At 41.8% G+C, this 18,380-nt stretch overlaps 1 protein-coding gene across 1 annotated transcript in view; it reads left to right on the top strand.

The window, feature by feature from the left end:
- The window catches only part of pag1 (phosphoprotein membrane anchor with glycosphingolipid microdomains 1), a 57,043-nt gene that overhangs the window by 21,489 nt on the left and 17,174 nt on the right, over window positions 1-18,380 (top strand). The gene's annotated exons all lie outside the window — the stretch shown is intronic.

Raw genomic sequence — 18,380 nt, 5'->3', positions numbered from 1 at the left:
AGCTGTCATGGTGATGAATGCCTGAGTTTGCTAACTCTGGATGCAGAATTATTTTAGCAGGCTGTTTAATTTATTATTCCTATAAAGTGCCCGAACAATCAAGATGATCCACTGCGATGGGATGTTTGAAGATATGTAGTGATTGTAAAGTACACGTATGTGACAGAATAAGGGTGTGTGTGTGTGTGCATGTGAGAGGGGGAGATTTAGAGGAAAGGAGTGGAGGTTTGAGGCGCCAGCAAAGAGGATATGTCTGGCAGCTGTGTCATTTCGCAGAGTAAAGGATTATGGGAGAATTACGACGAATGAGCAAGAGAACCCACACGCATAACTTTCCCGCAAGATTGTGCGTGTGCATGTTCACTTCTCAGCTCCCGCCAGTGACTCATTGTGGCATTCATATCAGCTGGTGCCACTTCAGTCACAGTCTACCTGCTGACTGATGCAACGATGACATAAAGCCTGTAGCCCAGCAGTTGAAAGTTACCGGGATTGTTTCCTTAAGCTTACATCATATCGTTCTCCTGAACTACTTCCAACTGTAAACAACACGTAACTGAATAGGCACGGATTTTAGGTAAACAGATTTATTGTTCATGATAATATTATGATTACCTTGTAGTTGCAGCGGTTTTTGCAGGATTATTTCAAAGCTTTGAATCAACACTGACTTCTAGCCCTCACAGCCTTGTTTTTCTTCTCTTTTCGGTGTCAGTGGCACTTGAACATGATAGCAGAATGTGATTGGGCCACACCCACCCGCACACGTAAACACACAGGCCCCAGACACACTCCAGTCACACAGCCAGTCATCTGGGATAATCACTGAGTAATGAGTCTGTGAAAGCATGTGTGTTCTTGTGTGTCTCATTCGTCTGTGTCATCTCTCATGCGTTTTTTTCTTCTCCACACAGCAAGGTTGTTTTATATCCCCGACAGGCTCTGAGGGCCATCGATACGCTTTGTCATTTTTATAGCCTATTATTGGAAGGCGCTGCTTTGGTGCAAGACAGTCTGCCAAGTGATAACAAGATCCGGTGAGGGTGAACATCAGAAGGGCTGTTAACAAGCTATTGTTGATCCCGAGATGTTTGTCATACAGCGCACACATCCACTCAAATGCGGGACTACACACGGGCTCTTTTACTTGGTGGCATCAATCAGCTGTGGAACAACAATGACACACATATGTCCATGATCCACCATTCATTCACAGCTGTCACAAAACTTGTTCCCAACAACAACACCGGCATCCATTTTGGCTCCAAAACTTTGGATACGCTCCCCTGTATTCTGATGCACTTTTTCTATAATAAACCGAATAAGTAGTTGAAAAATGTTATCACTCATAAGACGCTTTACTTCAGTCCTTTGACTTTTCATTTAACTTCAGTCAAATATTTAGTCTGTGTAGGCTAGAGTCAGACGTTTCGGCGGATGCCTTCATTTATAGCTACTATTTAGGTCGATTAAATGCACAGAAAAGCAAATCCTTACAATTTAGACTCTTTTTCCATAATTTTTCCGTTTAGGTAAGGCTGCATAATAAATCTAAAGTTTATCGTTATCACAAGATCAACATTTTGCGATATCAATTGCGCGTAGACGTTTTGACTTGAAATAGGACAAGCACAAGTGTTGATAAAGACTGCATTCCAATAGGAGGATGCTCTACTTTTGTGCATGTTGTACAACTAACCAGCATGAACAGGTGCAGAAGTGTAGTGAAGTCTTCATTAATACACCTGAGATTTGCACCATATATCGTAGTATTTGTTTATATATTGCAAGTCATATCATCATTGTAATATTCAACGATGATATCACATACCACATGTTTACCTAATAACATACAGCTCCTATTTAAAGGTTTATTGATTTGACTATTATGAGTACAGTGCCATGGTTAATGTACCTAAGCCTGGTGACAGGCATACATTTTTCATCGCTCTCTAGTTTCTGTCCAAATTAGGTTCAGTGCCAAAGCAGCACTTTATAAACCTTGTGCTCTGAACCCAATAAGGAGCACACACCTAAAAGCTCTTTGAAAAGCCCACTTAGACTTGTACAAATAGATTTTCCTGTCACTTTGCGAGAAAATAAAAAAGTTTTTTTTTTTAAAAACACGTGAAATGCTTGAACGTTTCCTGAGTGGACTTCTCCCTGAGGTTCTGAGGTCTAAAGGATCCATTTTTGTGTCGTGGGTTTGAATCCAGTTTGCAGCATTTGTCACATGTCACACTTGGACATCACACTCAGTGATGCTCCACTGAGCAAATCTCAGGATCAGGCGGTGTGGAGTTCATTACTGAATCACCAACCGGACCAACAGCTTGATGCATTGATCAATTATTCATTGAAAAGGACTATGAGGTGAATCACAAGTTTGTCTGTGTTTGTTACGTGTAAAACATCAACTGGAGAGCTCAGGTGATGGCTTTCTATCACGAGAGTTCAGTTACACATTCCCAAAGGGACTGAGGACTGTGCTTAGGTTGACTCTGTTGACATCTTTTCTACTTTCTTCAACTCCGTCTCTCTCGTTTCCTCAAGAAATCTTTGAAGATGAGACGGTGGTTTTATGGAATAACTCCAAACATCTGTGCTAACTACGTTTACCTTTACAGAGCTCCACATGAAAAGCCTCTCAGCTTGACACTTATGCTGATGCACCCTGGCCCATTTAATGGGCCCTTATAGCCACACTGTGAAGGTCTTTATTACCATAGACAGTGAGTTGCTTCATCATTTAGTCCATCTCCCATGTCTCCTCTTAATGAATAGTGTTAGGAAATCAATAAGGAAGATAATTTTGCAGTCAGCTACCACATATTACACTTTAAACGGAGGTTTATGAGATGGGATTCTCTTTTCTGCTTCTTATTAAACAGAGATTTATGTGATCTTCTGTGGTTGTCATGTTTCCTCAGATGTATTTTCTTTTTCCTCACCCTTGAGGTTTCTTTAAACAAATGCGTCAGCATCTTCGTGGCCAATTTTGCAGACACAGACACAATATAAGACAATATAAAAGGGCTTTAAAGCTGAAATGAGATGGTTTCTCTCCCCGCTAAATAAAGAAAATCTCCCAACTTTTAACACCGGGGATCCACCCCATCAAAGGAAAACAACTTCAAACGTTTGCAGGGCTGTTTTTGAAGCAGCTCGAGCCACTTTTGCCACAATAACAGCGGCTGCAACCAGCAGTTCTATTAGTGGCTTGTCAGCAGAACAATAAGTGTAACAGCAACATGCGCGTTGGGGGTTGGGGGCATCTGGTAAGCTAAATGGAAGGCTAACCACAAAACAAGGCCAGGAGAAGTCAAAACACAGGAAATTAGCTACTGTTTACTTTCGCTTGTCTAGACTTGTTCCTACTAATTAATTGAAAAGGGCCCCCTTGTGGATTTCTCATCTCAAAGGAATTAGCTCCCGGTGTTGCTCTTGCATGTTTTTTATAGTGTATTCTCTTGAAGTGAGACCGCATCTGACCCATTTGTGGCCCCCAGGACTGTGTGCTGCGGCGTCAGACCCACAATAATCCCCCAACGACCCAGAAAGTCCTTTGCAGAGCAGGTGGTTATGTGGGCCATAGACCTAATAACACAACAATGGTGTCATATGGTTAAGAAAGTATTGAAGCCAGCAGTGGCCGAGAATCTTCTACCACTGATCAATGTACAGCTGTTACAGTTCAATGTCTGCTACAGCTGCCTTTAACAACGGCTATCCTCAAAGGGTTGAAGTGCATCTTGGGCATATGTACTAACACTGCATATGTCTGAACATACACACACACACACACACACACAAACATACATACTCATACACACACACACACACACACTCATACACATACTCCAGATTATAGAGTGACAAGTGTGACCCCAGAGAGGCCAGTCATCTGAACCAAGAATAGGATCAAATGAAGGCAGAGGATTAGAAAGACTTATTGTTTGTAAGTATGTGTGTATGAGTGTGAGGGCGAGATGACTGGTGCCATTTGAGTTTTGCTCTCATTTTACTACTACACCTGCTTTAGCTGGAGTCCTGCAAGTCTCTCTTTAGTGGGGTTGGACGTCACTGCACGGTTTCACCCAGAATTCTACAAGATGTTGCACACAGGATGCTTGGGACAAAAGAAAAGGTCAAAGGCTGACATTTTTCCCAGCATGCAGCTACATTCCTGAAGCGTCCCGTGGAGGACAGTCTGTGGTAAGATGGGATAAACCTAGAGGACAATCCAAACAAAACTTCACTGTCCTGTGGTACTTATTCCAGATGTGCCCCTCTCTCACGGCCTCTCATGAAACACAAAAGTGTGTGTGTGTGAGTGTGTCGGTGGGTGGCATGTTTACATTCCTCTGATTCCATCGGGGAAACTTGCTCTATCTTCTCTCATTTGCTGCAGAGAGTGCCTGAGAGAGAGCATAAGTGTGTGAGCATTTATTTTTAGTCTTCTCTGTGGGACACGGTCAGAAACTGTCCTCAGACCACCGGCAAACACAACTGAAACACTACTGATTCACACACATCCTTATGGACACTCGGCTTAGGAGAAGACTTCACTTTAAGTTCAAAGTGAGATGTGTATGCGTATTATATAGGGTTAAGTTTAAAATGACATGCCTTATGTCATGCTGTTTACTTTTTCCTGCATGCCTTTGCCATTAAGTTTTGTGGTTTGTTCCAGTCTGTTCCAGTTCAGGCCTCATAGATTTCTAGGAAGTCTTATACAACAAACTTGTTGTTAGAAGAGGGAGGATTGCACATGTTATTTTTGTACTGAAGCAGCTTAGGGAAAAATCGCCAATCTTTTCTCCAGCTTTGTTCACGCTCTTAATTCCCCCTCAAGAGATGACTCTCAGCGCCTCGCTGCGTCAGCTGACAGTACACTGGTCGTCTTTTCTAGCTTGATCTGTAGGAGAAGGAATCACGTACTCTTCTAAATATTGTTTTCATAGTCTTTACGTTTTGGTTGAGAAGTCTGCTGGAGAAGGGAAAAAAACCCTGGCAAGATATGAAATGCTGCTTAGCGTCTCTTTAAATGTCTCCCTTCAGTTGACTTCTTCCTTTGAGAAATCTCTGCAGCATCCTGTCTGCACTGATGGTTTCACCCAAAATATTTGATATGTCACTGATAAAACTACTCAGGAAGTTCTTCAGTGACTTAAGTCAAAAAAACACAAGTCATTATAGCCACTCTATGCTGCTCCATGTTGTTATGCACATATCACCCAGAGAGAAATTTCCATCAACAGCACTGGTGGGGTCAAAACAGTGTTGAGAGGGTCGCTTGTGCAGTTTTGTGTTAAGTATCCAGGGATCCGCTAATGGCTTAAATATGAGTTGGCGCCGTTTGGAGCGTTTACAGGCAGTTTAATGTGATGACTCTTGATTTCAAGGGGCACTCTGTAGGAGTGTTCATTCAGACAAGTGTGTGCACATGGGTACATATGCACATGGGTGGCAAATTTAAGGGAAAATCTAAAATAAATGGTAAGAAAAAGCAACAAATGAACCGTAAGATACCATGAATTGAATTTTTTTTAGGGATCAAATGATGTTGTCATAGTTACAATAAAAACCACCTCACAAGCACAAAATCAGAAAACTATGGTGGGATGAGCTTTCCTACGCTATATGACCACCCGGTGAGCAGTTCCGAAGGTGTGTGCTGATGAACAGTCTCATCCCGTCACCAAGACAATTATCCTCAAAACTGTCAGCTATTCGTGCAGTGCACTTTATTGAAGCCAGTTTGTCGTCCACTTACTTTGCTTCTCTGTCGGTCTGTGTGAGTGCCTGCTCCGTCTGTCCCTCGCATCCTCCAGCATTAGCCACCTGCTGTGTCAGAATGGATTTGCCACTGGCCACCTCAGCGAGTGTGAAGGAGCCTCTGTTGCATTTTCCTCCCCATCCTGCACACTGAATGCTTTAATGTATTCTTTCACATCTCTCACTCTGTCCCCGTCACTCCCTAATTGGTTCATCTCTATTCATCTCTGCGTGTGTGGGCCCATTTTGCTGTACATTTTGTATGTTGCTTCATTTTTTTGAGTCCAAATACCCGAGCGTATGTGCGCGCCTAAATAATCACGTGCACACGTTTGTGACTGACAGCGGATTTTCCGCCACCAGCAGGCATTTTGTTTACTGCTCTGGTGCACATTCAGCTGGTTCATTTGGTGTTCAGCTCTCCCTTGGGACACGCTGAGCCTCACCCCATTAACTGATTTCAGAGGGGTGGTGGCATTTTGCAAATGAGAATCCTACCATGTTATATCGTTTTTGTACAGGATTTGGCCCTCTGGCTCATAAAGGAGTTGAATATAGCACGCAGTGTGAGGAGATTCAGCTTCTTGTGCAAGTTTTGTCTTAACTTGTGCTTGTACAGAGACATCTGCAGCACATGATTATGTGTCTGATAATCAACTGGCAAATAGGCTGTGAAGGAGCTAAAAGAGCTTGCTTGAAAATATTGGTAGCTTCGAGGAATAGTTTGACAGTTTATTTATCTTTTTTTTATTTTATCTTTGTCTTTGGTGTGGTATTCTGACTTGTTGTGATAAATGTTTCTGCTGCTTTGACATTTGATAAGATTCCACCCTTTAAGTTTTGCTGGATAATCTGTATCTACTGCTGGAAAGCCTCTGTCAGAGAGTACAGGTCCCAAGATAATGCTTGACATCTAAACTTATTCAGGAGAAAGTGGAAATTACCATGACACCAGTTATTTACTGAACAGAAAGTCAAGGGAGGATAATGTGGAAGCAGAATAAAGGTTTCTGATACATCATCATCAATTTCAAAGGTGCATCAGCAAAGGAAAAGAATGTGAAGAAAATGTCAAATCTCCAGCAACACTTGTTGTATATAGAATTAATTATTATTGATGGTCCAACATATTTCAGCTTGGGGTCCTCATCAGGGCCATCATCGTCATCATAATGATGTTCAGACCATTTTCATCGACAGTTACCTGACCAGATCCTCTGAAAAGAAGCTGATGTATAATAAGGTTACACAGAACAAAAATGACCATAATAATAATGATCTCACATCTTGATGTTTTTTCATTTGAGTTTTAAAAAGAATTACACAAAACAATACAACATATTACATGGTGATTGTTCGAGGTTTGGATATGTTTTCAATCCAAGGCTTCATATTTGTCTTTTAAATCCATTCTCGACAAGAAAGTGAACGACAGGAAGATCTGACATCCGGTATCATCCACTTTTTTTTTTATTTTTTACTGCTGGGCTTTAAAAACAGGCAACAAAGTGAAAAAAATGTTTCAGCTGGATCAAAGGTCTGTCAACAGACTGTAGACATCCCAGTCTCATTTTTGCTGGTTTTGAACCTGGAATTGCAACACTTGACAACAAAACTTCCTTTCATGTAGAAACAAAATAGATGCTTGTTTGCACATTGCACAAAACATACAATTGTTTTTTATTCCTCCTCTGTGACCTGAAGTTTCCCCGCTGCACCGAATACACCACCGTCCTCAGCGCCATGAAATATGGAGTAGTCTTTGGCCTGTGAAATGAGAAATCAAATGGAATTGTGAAAAAAGGTGAAGACGAAGCTGCATCTGTCTTGTGCAAGCTCCCAGATCTGCTCATGCATGTGGTGTTGGTAGGACTGAACCAGAGATCTCAAGATTGCCGTCTGAAGGTTGCCATGTCTTGCAGCATCCCCCCCCCCCCCCCTCTCTTTGCACTTATAGAGGTTGCCAAATATGTTTAGCTTCAAAATCGCCCTCAGCCACCCCCAACTGCCCGCCCCACCCCCAACTGCTGTTGCTGCTGTCCTTTGAGTCCCTGCAGGCCTCCATATTTTACCATATCTTTATGGGCTACCAGGCGTGTTGAACATGCGATGGTCTGGTTTGGGGAGGGACGAAGCTCTGAAGGTGTGAAGGAAGAGGTAGAGAAAGGAGGCAGAGAAAGGCAAGATGGACAGTTTAGAAAGAGAAAAGACCAGAACAGGGATTTGATTTGTAGGAAGGTGAAAGAGGACAGGTTACTGGACAGGGAATGTGAGGGAAGAATCTGGTTATTAATGCTGGAGGAGCATAGCAGCAGGGGGTGAAATCCCAGACGCAAGAGGGATGCCTAAAAGATGTCTTGCACTGAAAGGACAAAAGCCCATTAAGCATACTTCGGCCTCCTTCCACTCCATTCAAAATGCACCCATGCACCCACCAGACTTTCACTCTGACTACGCCCACTTTGCATTGACGGCAACGTTTCATAGGTTTGGTAGGTTCAGACCCCCGGCCCCTTTGCCCTGTCTGCGTCATCTAATAAACCCACTCCTGCTGTGGTTAGATCCTTGCAAAGATGGATTACATTTCCATTTCAGTCACTCATATGCTCTCACTCAGACACACACCTCTACTAATTCCCGCTTGTGTGCTTTATCCAAAAGGCTGGTGTCACAAGAGGGTGATAAATGAAATGCTGCGTGGCGATTTCCTGAGTGTTAGCGACAGGAGCTTTGGGGTGTGGCAATAACAGCTCAGAGAAGAAAGAATCACGTTGGTGGTTGTTTGTGCATTTTTGACATGGAAATCGTGTGCGTGCGTGTGTATGTTGTCCATGTGTCACCCCGATGGTGCATGGGCATTTGCTGGAGCGAGAATGTGCTCGTTCGTCTGCAGGCATCTGTTGCATCTCATTAGCAGGTTTTTAGAATTAATTACCTCCACAGATTTGTTACCCACAGCCACGCACAAACGCAACATCCTTCATCCTATTTCATTCAACCTGCTAATCCCTTTATCTTGGCAGCTATTCAGCTCATAAAGGCCAGTGGCACTGAATAATGATGTGGTCGTATCTGCTCCTCATTCACTCTGTGTTGCTAATCTGCATTTCAAGGTGACAATGATTGAGAAATTTTATGCATGCAGTCGTTTCAATGCCAAATAAAGCAGCTATTTCCTTGTCTGAGCTGTGTGCATGTATGTGCATCTGCTAATGTGATGGAGTTAATGTGATTTTCTTTGCTTTAAAAAAAAAGGAGACAGGTCAGCTTTGGTTAGTTCAAGATTGACACATTTAGAAACAAGACGCACTCATGCTCACACAAAGACAGACGGACACTTTGCAGCTACATCTGTGCCCTCAGTCCCCCAATTCCCAGAATTCAACAGTTCAACGTTTTCTTCATCTTGCCATTTAGAGTTTCCACAGAAGGTCACGTACAACGTGAGTGACAGTTCCTGAAATCATTACAATAATCTATCTCTTTTCTTTCACGCTTTTTGCCCCCATTTACATATTTGGATGTCGCGCCTGGTTGGTTTGTTTAATCACTGTAAATTGCTGCGCTGCACAATAACTAAAGTCACTTTTGTTTTAGCATATTATTAGTGACTGAGTGGCACCGCGGTCACAAAGCTCATCAATTTGAGGCAATGACAGAACGCCTTTTTTGGTCCAGAGAATAGGCAAACGTGTCAAATGTAGCTCAACTCGTTCATTTGAAATTTCAGCCGATGTTTGCTTTCTCTGCAGAGCAGCAAAACACGACAGTTAGCGCTGTTTCTTGAAACTTTCATATCCAGAGGGCGGTTATAGAAGCAGTCGTTCAGTAGCAGTAACGGGAGGTGCAGGTGACAGATGGGCGAGGCTCCTATTACTGACAGCATACTTCTGCTTTTTAAGTAGAAGGGAGTGTGTGTGAAAAAGAAAGGAAGTAAAAAGATATGTTAAAGCAAGCCTGAGAGACTTGTTTATCTTAAGAATTGAGAAGCATGAGGCTGAGAAAGTCAGAATTCCTTTTTTTTTTCTGTCAGAGCCTCAAACAGGCAGCTTTTGTTGAGCTCAACTGACCAATAAGCACCAATAAGTTCCTAAATATTTAAATGCAGAGAGGCTGCTTCAGGCATTGGCAAACATGTGTAATATGTGGGGGAGTAAAAAGCCCCCCCAGAGGAGGAAAAGTATAGCTTTTAAACAAAAATGTGAATTATGCTCAACAATAATGTAATTGTAAATACCAAATAAAAGCTTTTAGCAGAAGTGATGTCGCAAGTGATGTCGGAGCAAATCATGGAAAATCTCAAAGATGATCCAGCTGCCTGTAAATTAAAGTTAAATTCAGCGCAGCAGTTTCTGGTTCACTTGTGCTTTCGAGAAATGTCTAAGCCTCCAAAGACTCCAGGGTCAGCCGTGTCCTCGATAAACGGGCCGAGGAAGACAAGAAATGAAGCTTTCCCATGAGTTTATGTGACATTAACTGGAGGCACATTTAACAGACTTGCACAAGTGTTTGCAAAAAAAAACCCACTGCACATATGCACACAGAATCTGTGGACTGCGATGGCTTGGAGGAGGTCAGGACTAGTCACGAAACGATTAGTGAGGGATGAGCTTTATCGTTTCTAGTGAAGACATAATACACATGTTGCTGTTTCTCTGGCCTTGCAACTGGATGCTACTGTTAAAAAACAAGGATTTGCCTCATTACAAAATACACAACACGTGTAAATATTACATTTCGGAAGGAAAGCTGAGATGCTAGGTTGCACGGCTGCTGCATCTCTTAATCTCTTCAAATCATGAAAAACTTCACGGAGGGAGACATTAATCTGCTTGGGGAAAACGTCTCATATTTTGTTTACACGTCCCCAGCGGGGATCGATATAAATGTTGCTACCAGCAGTATCTTGTAGCTGAAAGTAGCATAATCCTGCGCATTGATACAACACAACTATCTGTAATGTGAGAGCTGGAGAAAAAACAGGGGAGCCTTGCTGAATTATGCAGGTTTAATATCCCCATTTAGGGAGGATAGATCAATTTCTCATGCTAAAACCATTAACCCCTATGGTTAGCCAGTGTTACCGTAGCAACAGTGGTATGTCCCTTGATGAGAAGCACCTGTTTTCCCGCTCTCACAAACACGCACATAGGAACGCATACAGAGGGGTGCACGAGTGGTGAATCAGACAGAATTGAATTACATACACAATAATCTCCCTGTCTCAGCCAACTGCCTTGACACACACACACACACACACACACACACACATGCACACACTTGCAGCTTTTTTAATTTGTAATGATTAAGCAGATTTTACTGTCTGCATGCATTTGAGTGCACGTATGTGTATGCACGTGATTGCATTGTTACAGTCGGGGCAGTGTCTCTGTTGCACTGCAGCCTGTGGGGAGTTGTATTTCATCAACAGTCCCTGAGGATGGGTGTGTGTGTGTGTGTGTGTCACTATGACAACTGTATATCAGCCTGTGGGATCTCTCTGCTTTCCCTCTTTTGTTTTAGTTGTCTTTTTTTCCTCCCCTCTGCTTTTATGTCAGCTCACTTTAGAGTTGTCCTCTTTCCTCTTTATCAAATTCTGATTCACTTAGTTGCAGTGTGGTTTCTGCAGATCTTCATCACTCCCCCCTTTTTTCCTCATTATCTGCCATTCCCTCCTCTCTTGGCTGCAGTGACCGATCCTCCTTCTCCCCTCCCCCAGCTCTCTCACCCCCATCATCCAAATGGCCCGCCGGTCAGGACACAAAATGATGAGTGAGTGGTACATCCATGCTCTTTTTTTTCTTCTTCTTCAGTTTAAATGACGGTCAACTGGTCTGATCAGCCAAAGCTCACTGATTAACCCATTAAGGTGACTCACAAAAACCAGCAACTTATACGAAGAAGTCGTGTTTTTTTTTATATTATTTTTGCACTACCTGTGATATGTAGATAGCAGTGGACTCAAAGAGTTTGACTACTAGGTGTTTAGTATGATGTAGTTTGGACGGGCAGTTTTTTAAAAAGATGAAAAGAGAAACATTAACTGACATTGTGACTGTGTTAAAAGTTTGGGATTATTTCTTTTTAAAGCTGGTCTACATTTTGCCTTGTACATCGGTGTCAAATATTAATAAGTTCCCACATCGTGGGAGAATGCCATCGATGATAAACAACTGAACAGCTGCAGTGTTATGTAATGAGGCAAACATCAGCAGCTTATTAGAAGTAATTGTATCTCACAGGCTCTGATCAAGTGAGTTTTGTTTGTGGATACTCCGGCTTCCTCCCACAATCCAAATACACGGATTTTAGGTTAAGTGGTGATTATAAGTTGCCTGCACATGTGAGCGTTGCTTGTCATGTTCGTCTCCGTGTTAGCCCTGCTATGAACTGGTCCCCTGTCCAGGGTGTACCCAGCCTTTTTGTCTGCTGGGCTCCTGCTTTTCACTGCAAGCTGAGCAGGATGAAGCAGGACATAGAAAATGTTTTCTTTATGACAGAAAGGAACTTTACTGAGGTCTGCTCCTGCATTAGAGGTGACTGCCCTGAGTGTGACCAGTAGGAGTGAAATATTGACCTAAAAGGTCTATTTCTATAGGCATATGTACCTGTAAGGTGTAAATACAAGCACTATTTTGCCTATAAACAGAATCAAATAAACAGAACTGAGAATAATACGATATTTCAGATTAAAACCCACATTGAAAATGACTTATCATATAAGCACAACTGCACGAGTTGCAACATCATCAGGACCTCTTTTTCAAGACTGCAGCAACTGCAAGAAAGCATAGTCTTTTTTTAATCTATTTATTTTTTATTTCTCAGGGACAGTGCACATTAATCATCGTCAATGTACATGCACCAGTGTTAGCCAGAAGGATTTTTTCCCCCACTCTACAATCGTTGTCCCTTGGCTAAGCAGAAGGTATAAACACAAAGAAGCTGTTTTGTTTGTTTTATTCGCTTAAAACTGATTTTGTAAACATTTCCTCATTGCCTTCGTAGTCATTTCTGCACCACTGTGATAAAGTAAAATGATACCATCCAATCATCGAATGCCGTGATTCAACGATCTTATATTTTTTTTATTCTGTTTTTTATTTATTTAACTGATGGGTGTAAATGAGTGAACGACTATAACTGACGTTACAGACTGTTGCTGAAGACTGTAAATCTGAGTTATTTTCTTTCTCTTTAATTGATTCGAAAATAGCTATTTTTTTAGCTAAATTAGGGACAACTACAGAAATACAGTTTTCCACACCAGCAGCTTTGTTTCCTTGTTCTTTGCAAAAGTGAAACATCATGAATGTAAGTAAAAGGCAAACCTCTAATCCTAACTATTAGTAGCCTTTTCTTTAAATGTCATCAAGTAAAAACAGCGAATAAAGGTGACTTGTATTGTATATTTATCATGAGCATGTCACAGCATTTATTAGGAGCACAATTTACAAAGCGTATTAATTGGATGATTCCAAACTTTTGTATGACAGGTTAGACCTTTTAGAAATAATACATATAGATAAGAATATGTGATGGAAATTTATTCTTTTTTTTATTTCTAGACTTGAATTGTGATCTAAACTGTTTAAAAAAACGTGTTTTGGATCTTGTTTTTATGTTCTTCTTTTTTACGGTCTTGGGTCCATGTGCTGATCTTTATATTCTTCTTCTGTCTCGTTGTTTGCTCCAAACGACGGTGGGATAGTCTTTTTCCAGAAATTGAGTCTCTCTCAGGTACAAAATTTGTTGCTGACCATTGATCTCCTGCTCCATTTGTTGTTACAGAGTGTTGTGCTCAGTTCTCAGCTGGTGGCTCATCTGCTGGCCATTCCTTATAGTTTGTGTGTGAGAATGAATTTCATTTTGTAACTGCTGCCTCAGAGCAATGACATCAGCCTCATATTGGATTCTCAGGTCTTGGTATAAACTTTGGAAAGAATACTGTGCTGTCTCTTTCAAAGGTTGTTTCTGGTGTTCCAGTTCCTGCTCCATTTGTTGTCGTAAAGTGTCCTGCTCGGTTCTCAGCTGATGGATTGTCTGCTGGCCGTTCCTTATAGTTTGTATGTGAGCATTTATTTCACTGTCCAACTGTTGTTTGAGTGTTTCAGTGTTATCCTTTTGAGCAGCAATGTCAGCTCCATGCTTTTTGCTAAGTTCTTGGTTTGAAATTTTCATTTTATTTAGTTGCCCATTTAAATTTGTCTCCATATCTCTTGAGGTTTGTTGTAGGCATGTAAACTCCGCCATTTTTTGTTGTATAAACTGTTGGGCATTCTTCACAGTTTGTGCATGAGCCTTGACTTCCTTTTCCAGTTGTTGCTCGAACTGTTTTGCCTTCTTACTCAGAACAACAACATCAGTTTCATACTTGCTAATGAGTTTTTCATACGAAAGTTTGATAATGTTCAGCTCTGTCTGTAACTGCATCTCCGTAGCGTTTGATTTTTCTTTAAGGAGTTTGATCTCCTGCACCATTTTCTGCCCGGCATCTTCTTTCTCAGTGCTCAGGTCCTGCACCACTTTGTCCTTATTAGAATTTACCACATTTTCAGGTTCTTGTCGAAGTCTCTCAGCCTCCTTCTTTACTACAAGGATATCTGTTTCATATTTTACGTTCAGCTCCTTGATGGAGTCTTTGGCTCTTTTCAATTCTTGTTTGAGAGCCTTGTTTTTGTCACTTTCCGCCAGGAGTGCTGTCCACTGATCCTGGGACGATGTTCCTGCTGTTTCAGAAGTATCTGCTTCATCACAGTTCTGCAGTCTTTGTTCACTGACTCCCCCCCCCCCCCCCCCATGTTATGATTTAAAATGACCACTGGGTGAAGAAGTCAAAATTCAAAAGACCTTGTATTTTTCGTACTGCTTCATTCAGCTGAAGAGCCAACATTATTTTTAGTGTTCGTGAAACACATTATTTTCTCCTACCCAAAGGAATCCCAACAGCAAGCTGTGTTTAGATTGCTGCAATGCTCAGAAGCCAACATGAAAACAAACATTGAGTCCTCGTTTACTGCTTTAAAAGCTGACCGTTTTCGTCCACAGGCTCTGACTGTCCCTTCGAATCTTAATTTACTGTGAGAGAATCCAGCAGTTTGGATATGGCTTAGAACAGGGGTCTTCAACGTTTTTCAGGCCAGGGACCCCCAAACTGATGGAGAGTTGGAGCAGGGACCCCCCTACTACTTATATGGCATACAATTGTGTTTTATATTTAACGGGGCCTAGTGCCGTGTATAAACATAGCTACTCTGTTATTGTACATTCAATACTAAGCTATTCAAATAATACACAGGTTAATATTTTCATGTTTTTATTTTAAACATGTGCAAGGTACAGGGTGGCCGTGCCACTGCCATTTATAAACAAACATCTTGCATACAACACTGAGCTATTCAAATAATCCACAGATTTTAACTTTAAACATGCATGTAGATGGGACAATGAATCCTCAAACCATCTGTGGATGGCACACGTTTGCACACAATTTGTGAGAAAAAACTGTTTAAAAAAAATAAAAATAAAAAAAAATAAATGTTAAAAATCGTCTAATCAACCAAAGATTTCGCGACCCCCCTGCAGTACCTCCGCGGACCCCCTGTTGAAGTCCTCTGGCTTAGAACAAGCTGCAGGCAAACAAGGAAGTATGGGGAAAAAAAGCCGTATTTAAGTTACCGCATCGTAATTTTTAAGTTTCACCTCTTTTTGGTGTTTACCTGTGCACCCACACAAAGTTCAAATAGTAGCAGGAGACGGGGTTTTGGCAGATTGAGTAAAAACAAGACAGGAGCTAGAGCTGTTGATAGCCAGAAAGACTACAGAAAATAGTGAAGTTTTGAGCTTTTGTTTACATTGTAGTGGTATGTCATGGTTAATTTCCCCAAACAATGTACAGAAGCAATGCCTGCAGAGCTCTACGCAAGCAGGACTTCTTTAAAAAAAAAAAAAAAGCCTCTGGCTCTCCTTCAGAAAGCTTCTCAGGGGCTCATTCCTCAGCAGCCATCCAGCTGTAAACCTCCCCCCATCTATTTGGATCCAGAGGACCCTGCAGAGAGAGGTGTCACAAGGCTACAAAAGCATTCACAGAAAGTGAAGCATTGCTTTTTCTGGGATTATCTTTTTCTCCCCTGTCCATCTCTGCTCTCCAACAGATGAAACTCCCACATGTACGCACATGTGCGTCTGCATGGGTTGGCCGCTGCTGGGTCAGGTAACGTGTCTGCTTGTAGAGCAGCCAGCAGAGCTCAGATTTGATGCCTTGGATTTTTGGGCTCACGGTAGTTCCTTATATGGACAGTTCAGCTACGACGGAGGCTGTGGTTTGTGTCAGGCCCGTGTGTTTGTTGGGTGAGGGTAGAATTTGGATTTCTTCCCTTAATTCCCAAAACACAGTCCTCTTTAAATGACTTTCCCAGTTATTTTCCATGGCATGAGACAGAAGACCGCTACACTGATTATCTATTTTCCGAGGCTTCTGGTTTCTTTCATCAAGGCTTGAAAGTGCTTGGAAACAGAGAATGGCAGCTCCAGAAGGTACAGTTGAAGTCCTTGGTTTGCTCCCTTGTGTCTCATAATGTTGGCCTGTGAGCAGCTTTCCCAGTAAAAGAGATACTCAGAGCTTTTATAAAGGGTATTCATAAAGTTTTAAGGGATGAACTGTGTCCTTGAGTGAAAGAGCTGATGGTTTATTTCTCACATTCTTTCTATTCAGCAAGGAAATACAGAATGTCAACAACGTTATTATCCAGAGCTGGATCTGCATTTGTACTTTACCGGTTCCTCATAGCCTTTAAGTAAAGATAGCACTTTTTTTTCTATTTTCTTTTAAATGGCAAGAAATCTGCATAAAAAGTTCTGTTTCCAGATCCCTGTCCAGATCTGGAGTGGCTTATAAAGTTTACGACTTCTAAATTAGGCCATGTCCCATCTGTGGTGAAACTGTCATGTAAATCTGTCCATAATCCTGCAAACAAAAAGAAAATTAACAACGAGCTCATCCTCCTCCTGGGCCAATTCTATGTTTCGCAATTGGCTTTTAACGCTAATGATGTGTTAGAAAATTTGGGAGAATGTAGTAAAACCTGACTCTGTAGCTTTAACTTGTTGACAATCAGCAAAGGTTACATACCTCCACTTCGGCTTTGCCTTGGTGAAGAGACAAGATGTACCAACCACATAACCATCTTGGTGGAGATAGTCCAGTGCAGTCCCCAGCCCAGAGACAGCCTTCTTTATCAGTTTGTTAAGTTCCTTTGAGCCACTTGGTCGTATGCTGCTGCCCCAACAGATGGCTGCAAACCAGATTGTACTCTCCTCAAGGAGTACAGTCTGTCCTGTCCCTTCTTTAAGATAGCTGCAATGTTACATTTCCAGGTCCATCTCAACAAGGATGGAAGATGGAAATTAGCTAGTGGCTAAATGTGGTGGATTAATATTGTTTTTCATGATCTCTGACAAATAAAAAAGAGCATTAACATCGCTGTGACTCGTCAATGCATAATAATGGGAAAGTTGTACAGTGAACAGTGAAAAAACTTCCCGAATTGCTTTTGCTGCTATTCCGCTAATGTTCTACTGCTATTTCAGCAGCATAGCAGTTTAATTTGCTCAGTATAAAAGGGTGTGGTGCTGTTTTGAATTCACAGTTCGTGTGCACAATGCCCAATGTGACAAGGATAACTGCTCTTTAAGACACCCAAACCAAAAGAGGCACAAAAATACTCGAATTTACGGTTGTTTTGTTTCTCCAAATGTTTGTTTTGCAGATGTTTTGCATCACTTTGTTGTCACATTCTGGTTGTTTTTTATGACAATGTCACATGATCTTCCTCAGCGGGTGGAGATGCCTCGTTGTCATGAGCTGACTTTTAAAGTGCTCACCTGACTTCTTGGTCATGTTGGCGAAAGGGTTGAGACGGACAGTTACTTTGTGACCCTGGAGGCTGCAGCAGAACCTGAGCTAAACCAAGCAGGAACACAATTAAGCTACAATCAAGCGTAACAACAAGTAACACTCACACCCAACTGCTTTTGCAACGTCTCTGTGAATTTTTTTCCCTCTCTACCACCATAAATAGCACCGATGGGTAGAGGGAAATGTTGCCATGGTGACACAGCGCTGTGGCAGCCGGTAATTATTCTGGTTTAAGTGCCAGCAGAGACACACACGAGCTGGCACATGGCGGTAGATAGTGACACCTGGACCCAAGCCTTCAGACAGCGTCGGTGGAGAAATTGATCATTACTTTGTCACACAAGACCCGACGACATTTTGACCTCATGTCCGCTCATTTCTGAGCCTTTTCAAGCGGAATCTGGAGAGGAAGGTCAACATCACATGGTACTCAATTCGATGTACCATTCTGGAGTTTATAATTGAACCACGGGGAGTGGAGAAGTGTCTGATAACAATGAAAAATATTGCAGCACGTCAGTAGATATAATGTGTTATACGATACAATTGAGCCATGATGTCACTTGGTTATTATCCTCTCAGTTTCATGGACTAATGGATCGATAAAGTGGACTTTATTTCTGTCCCATGTGCACGATACAGTGAAGCATGTCATACAAAGTGTACATGGCTAAAGGTGTGTGTG

Source organism: Odontesthes bonariensis, chromosome 18 (assembly GCF_027942865.1).
Source record: "Odontesthes bonariensis isolate fOdoBon6 chromosome 18, fOdoBon6.hap1, whole genome shotgun sequence".
Lineage (NCBI taxonomy): Eukaryota > Metazoa > Chordata > Actinopteri > Atheriniformes > Atherinopsidae > Odontesthes > Odontesthes bonariensis.
The sequence above is the reverse complement of the archived record's forward strand: the minus strand, read 5'-3'. Positions and strand labels throughout refer to the sequence as shown.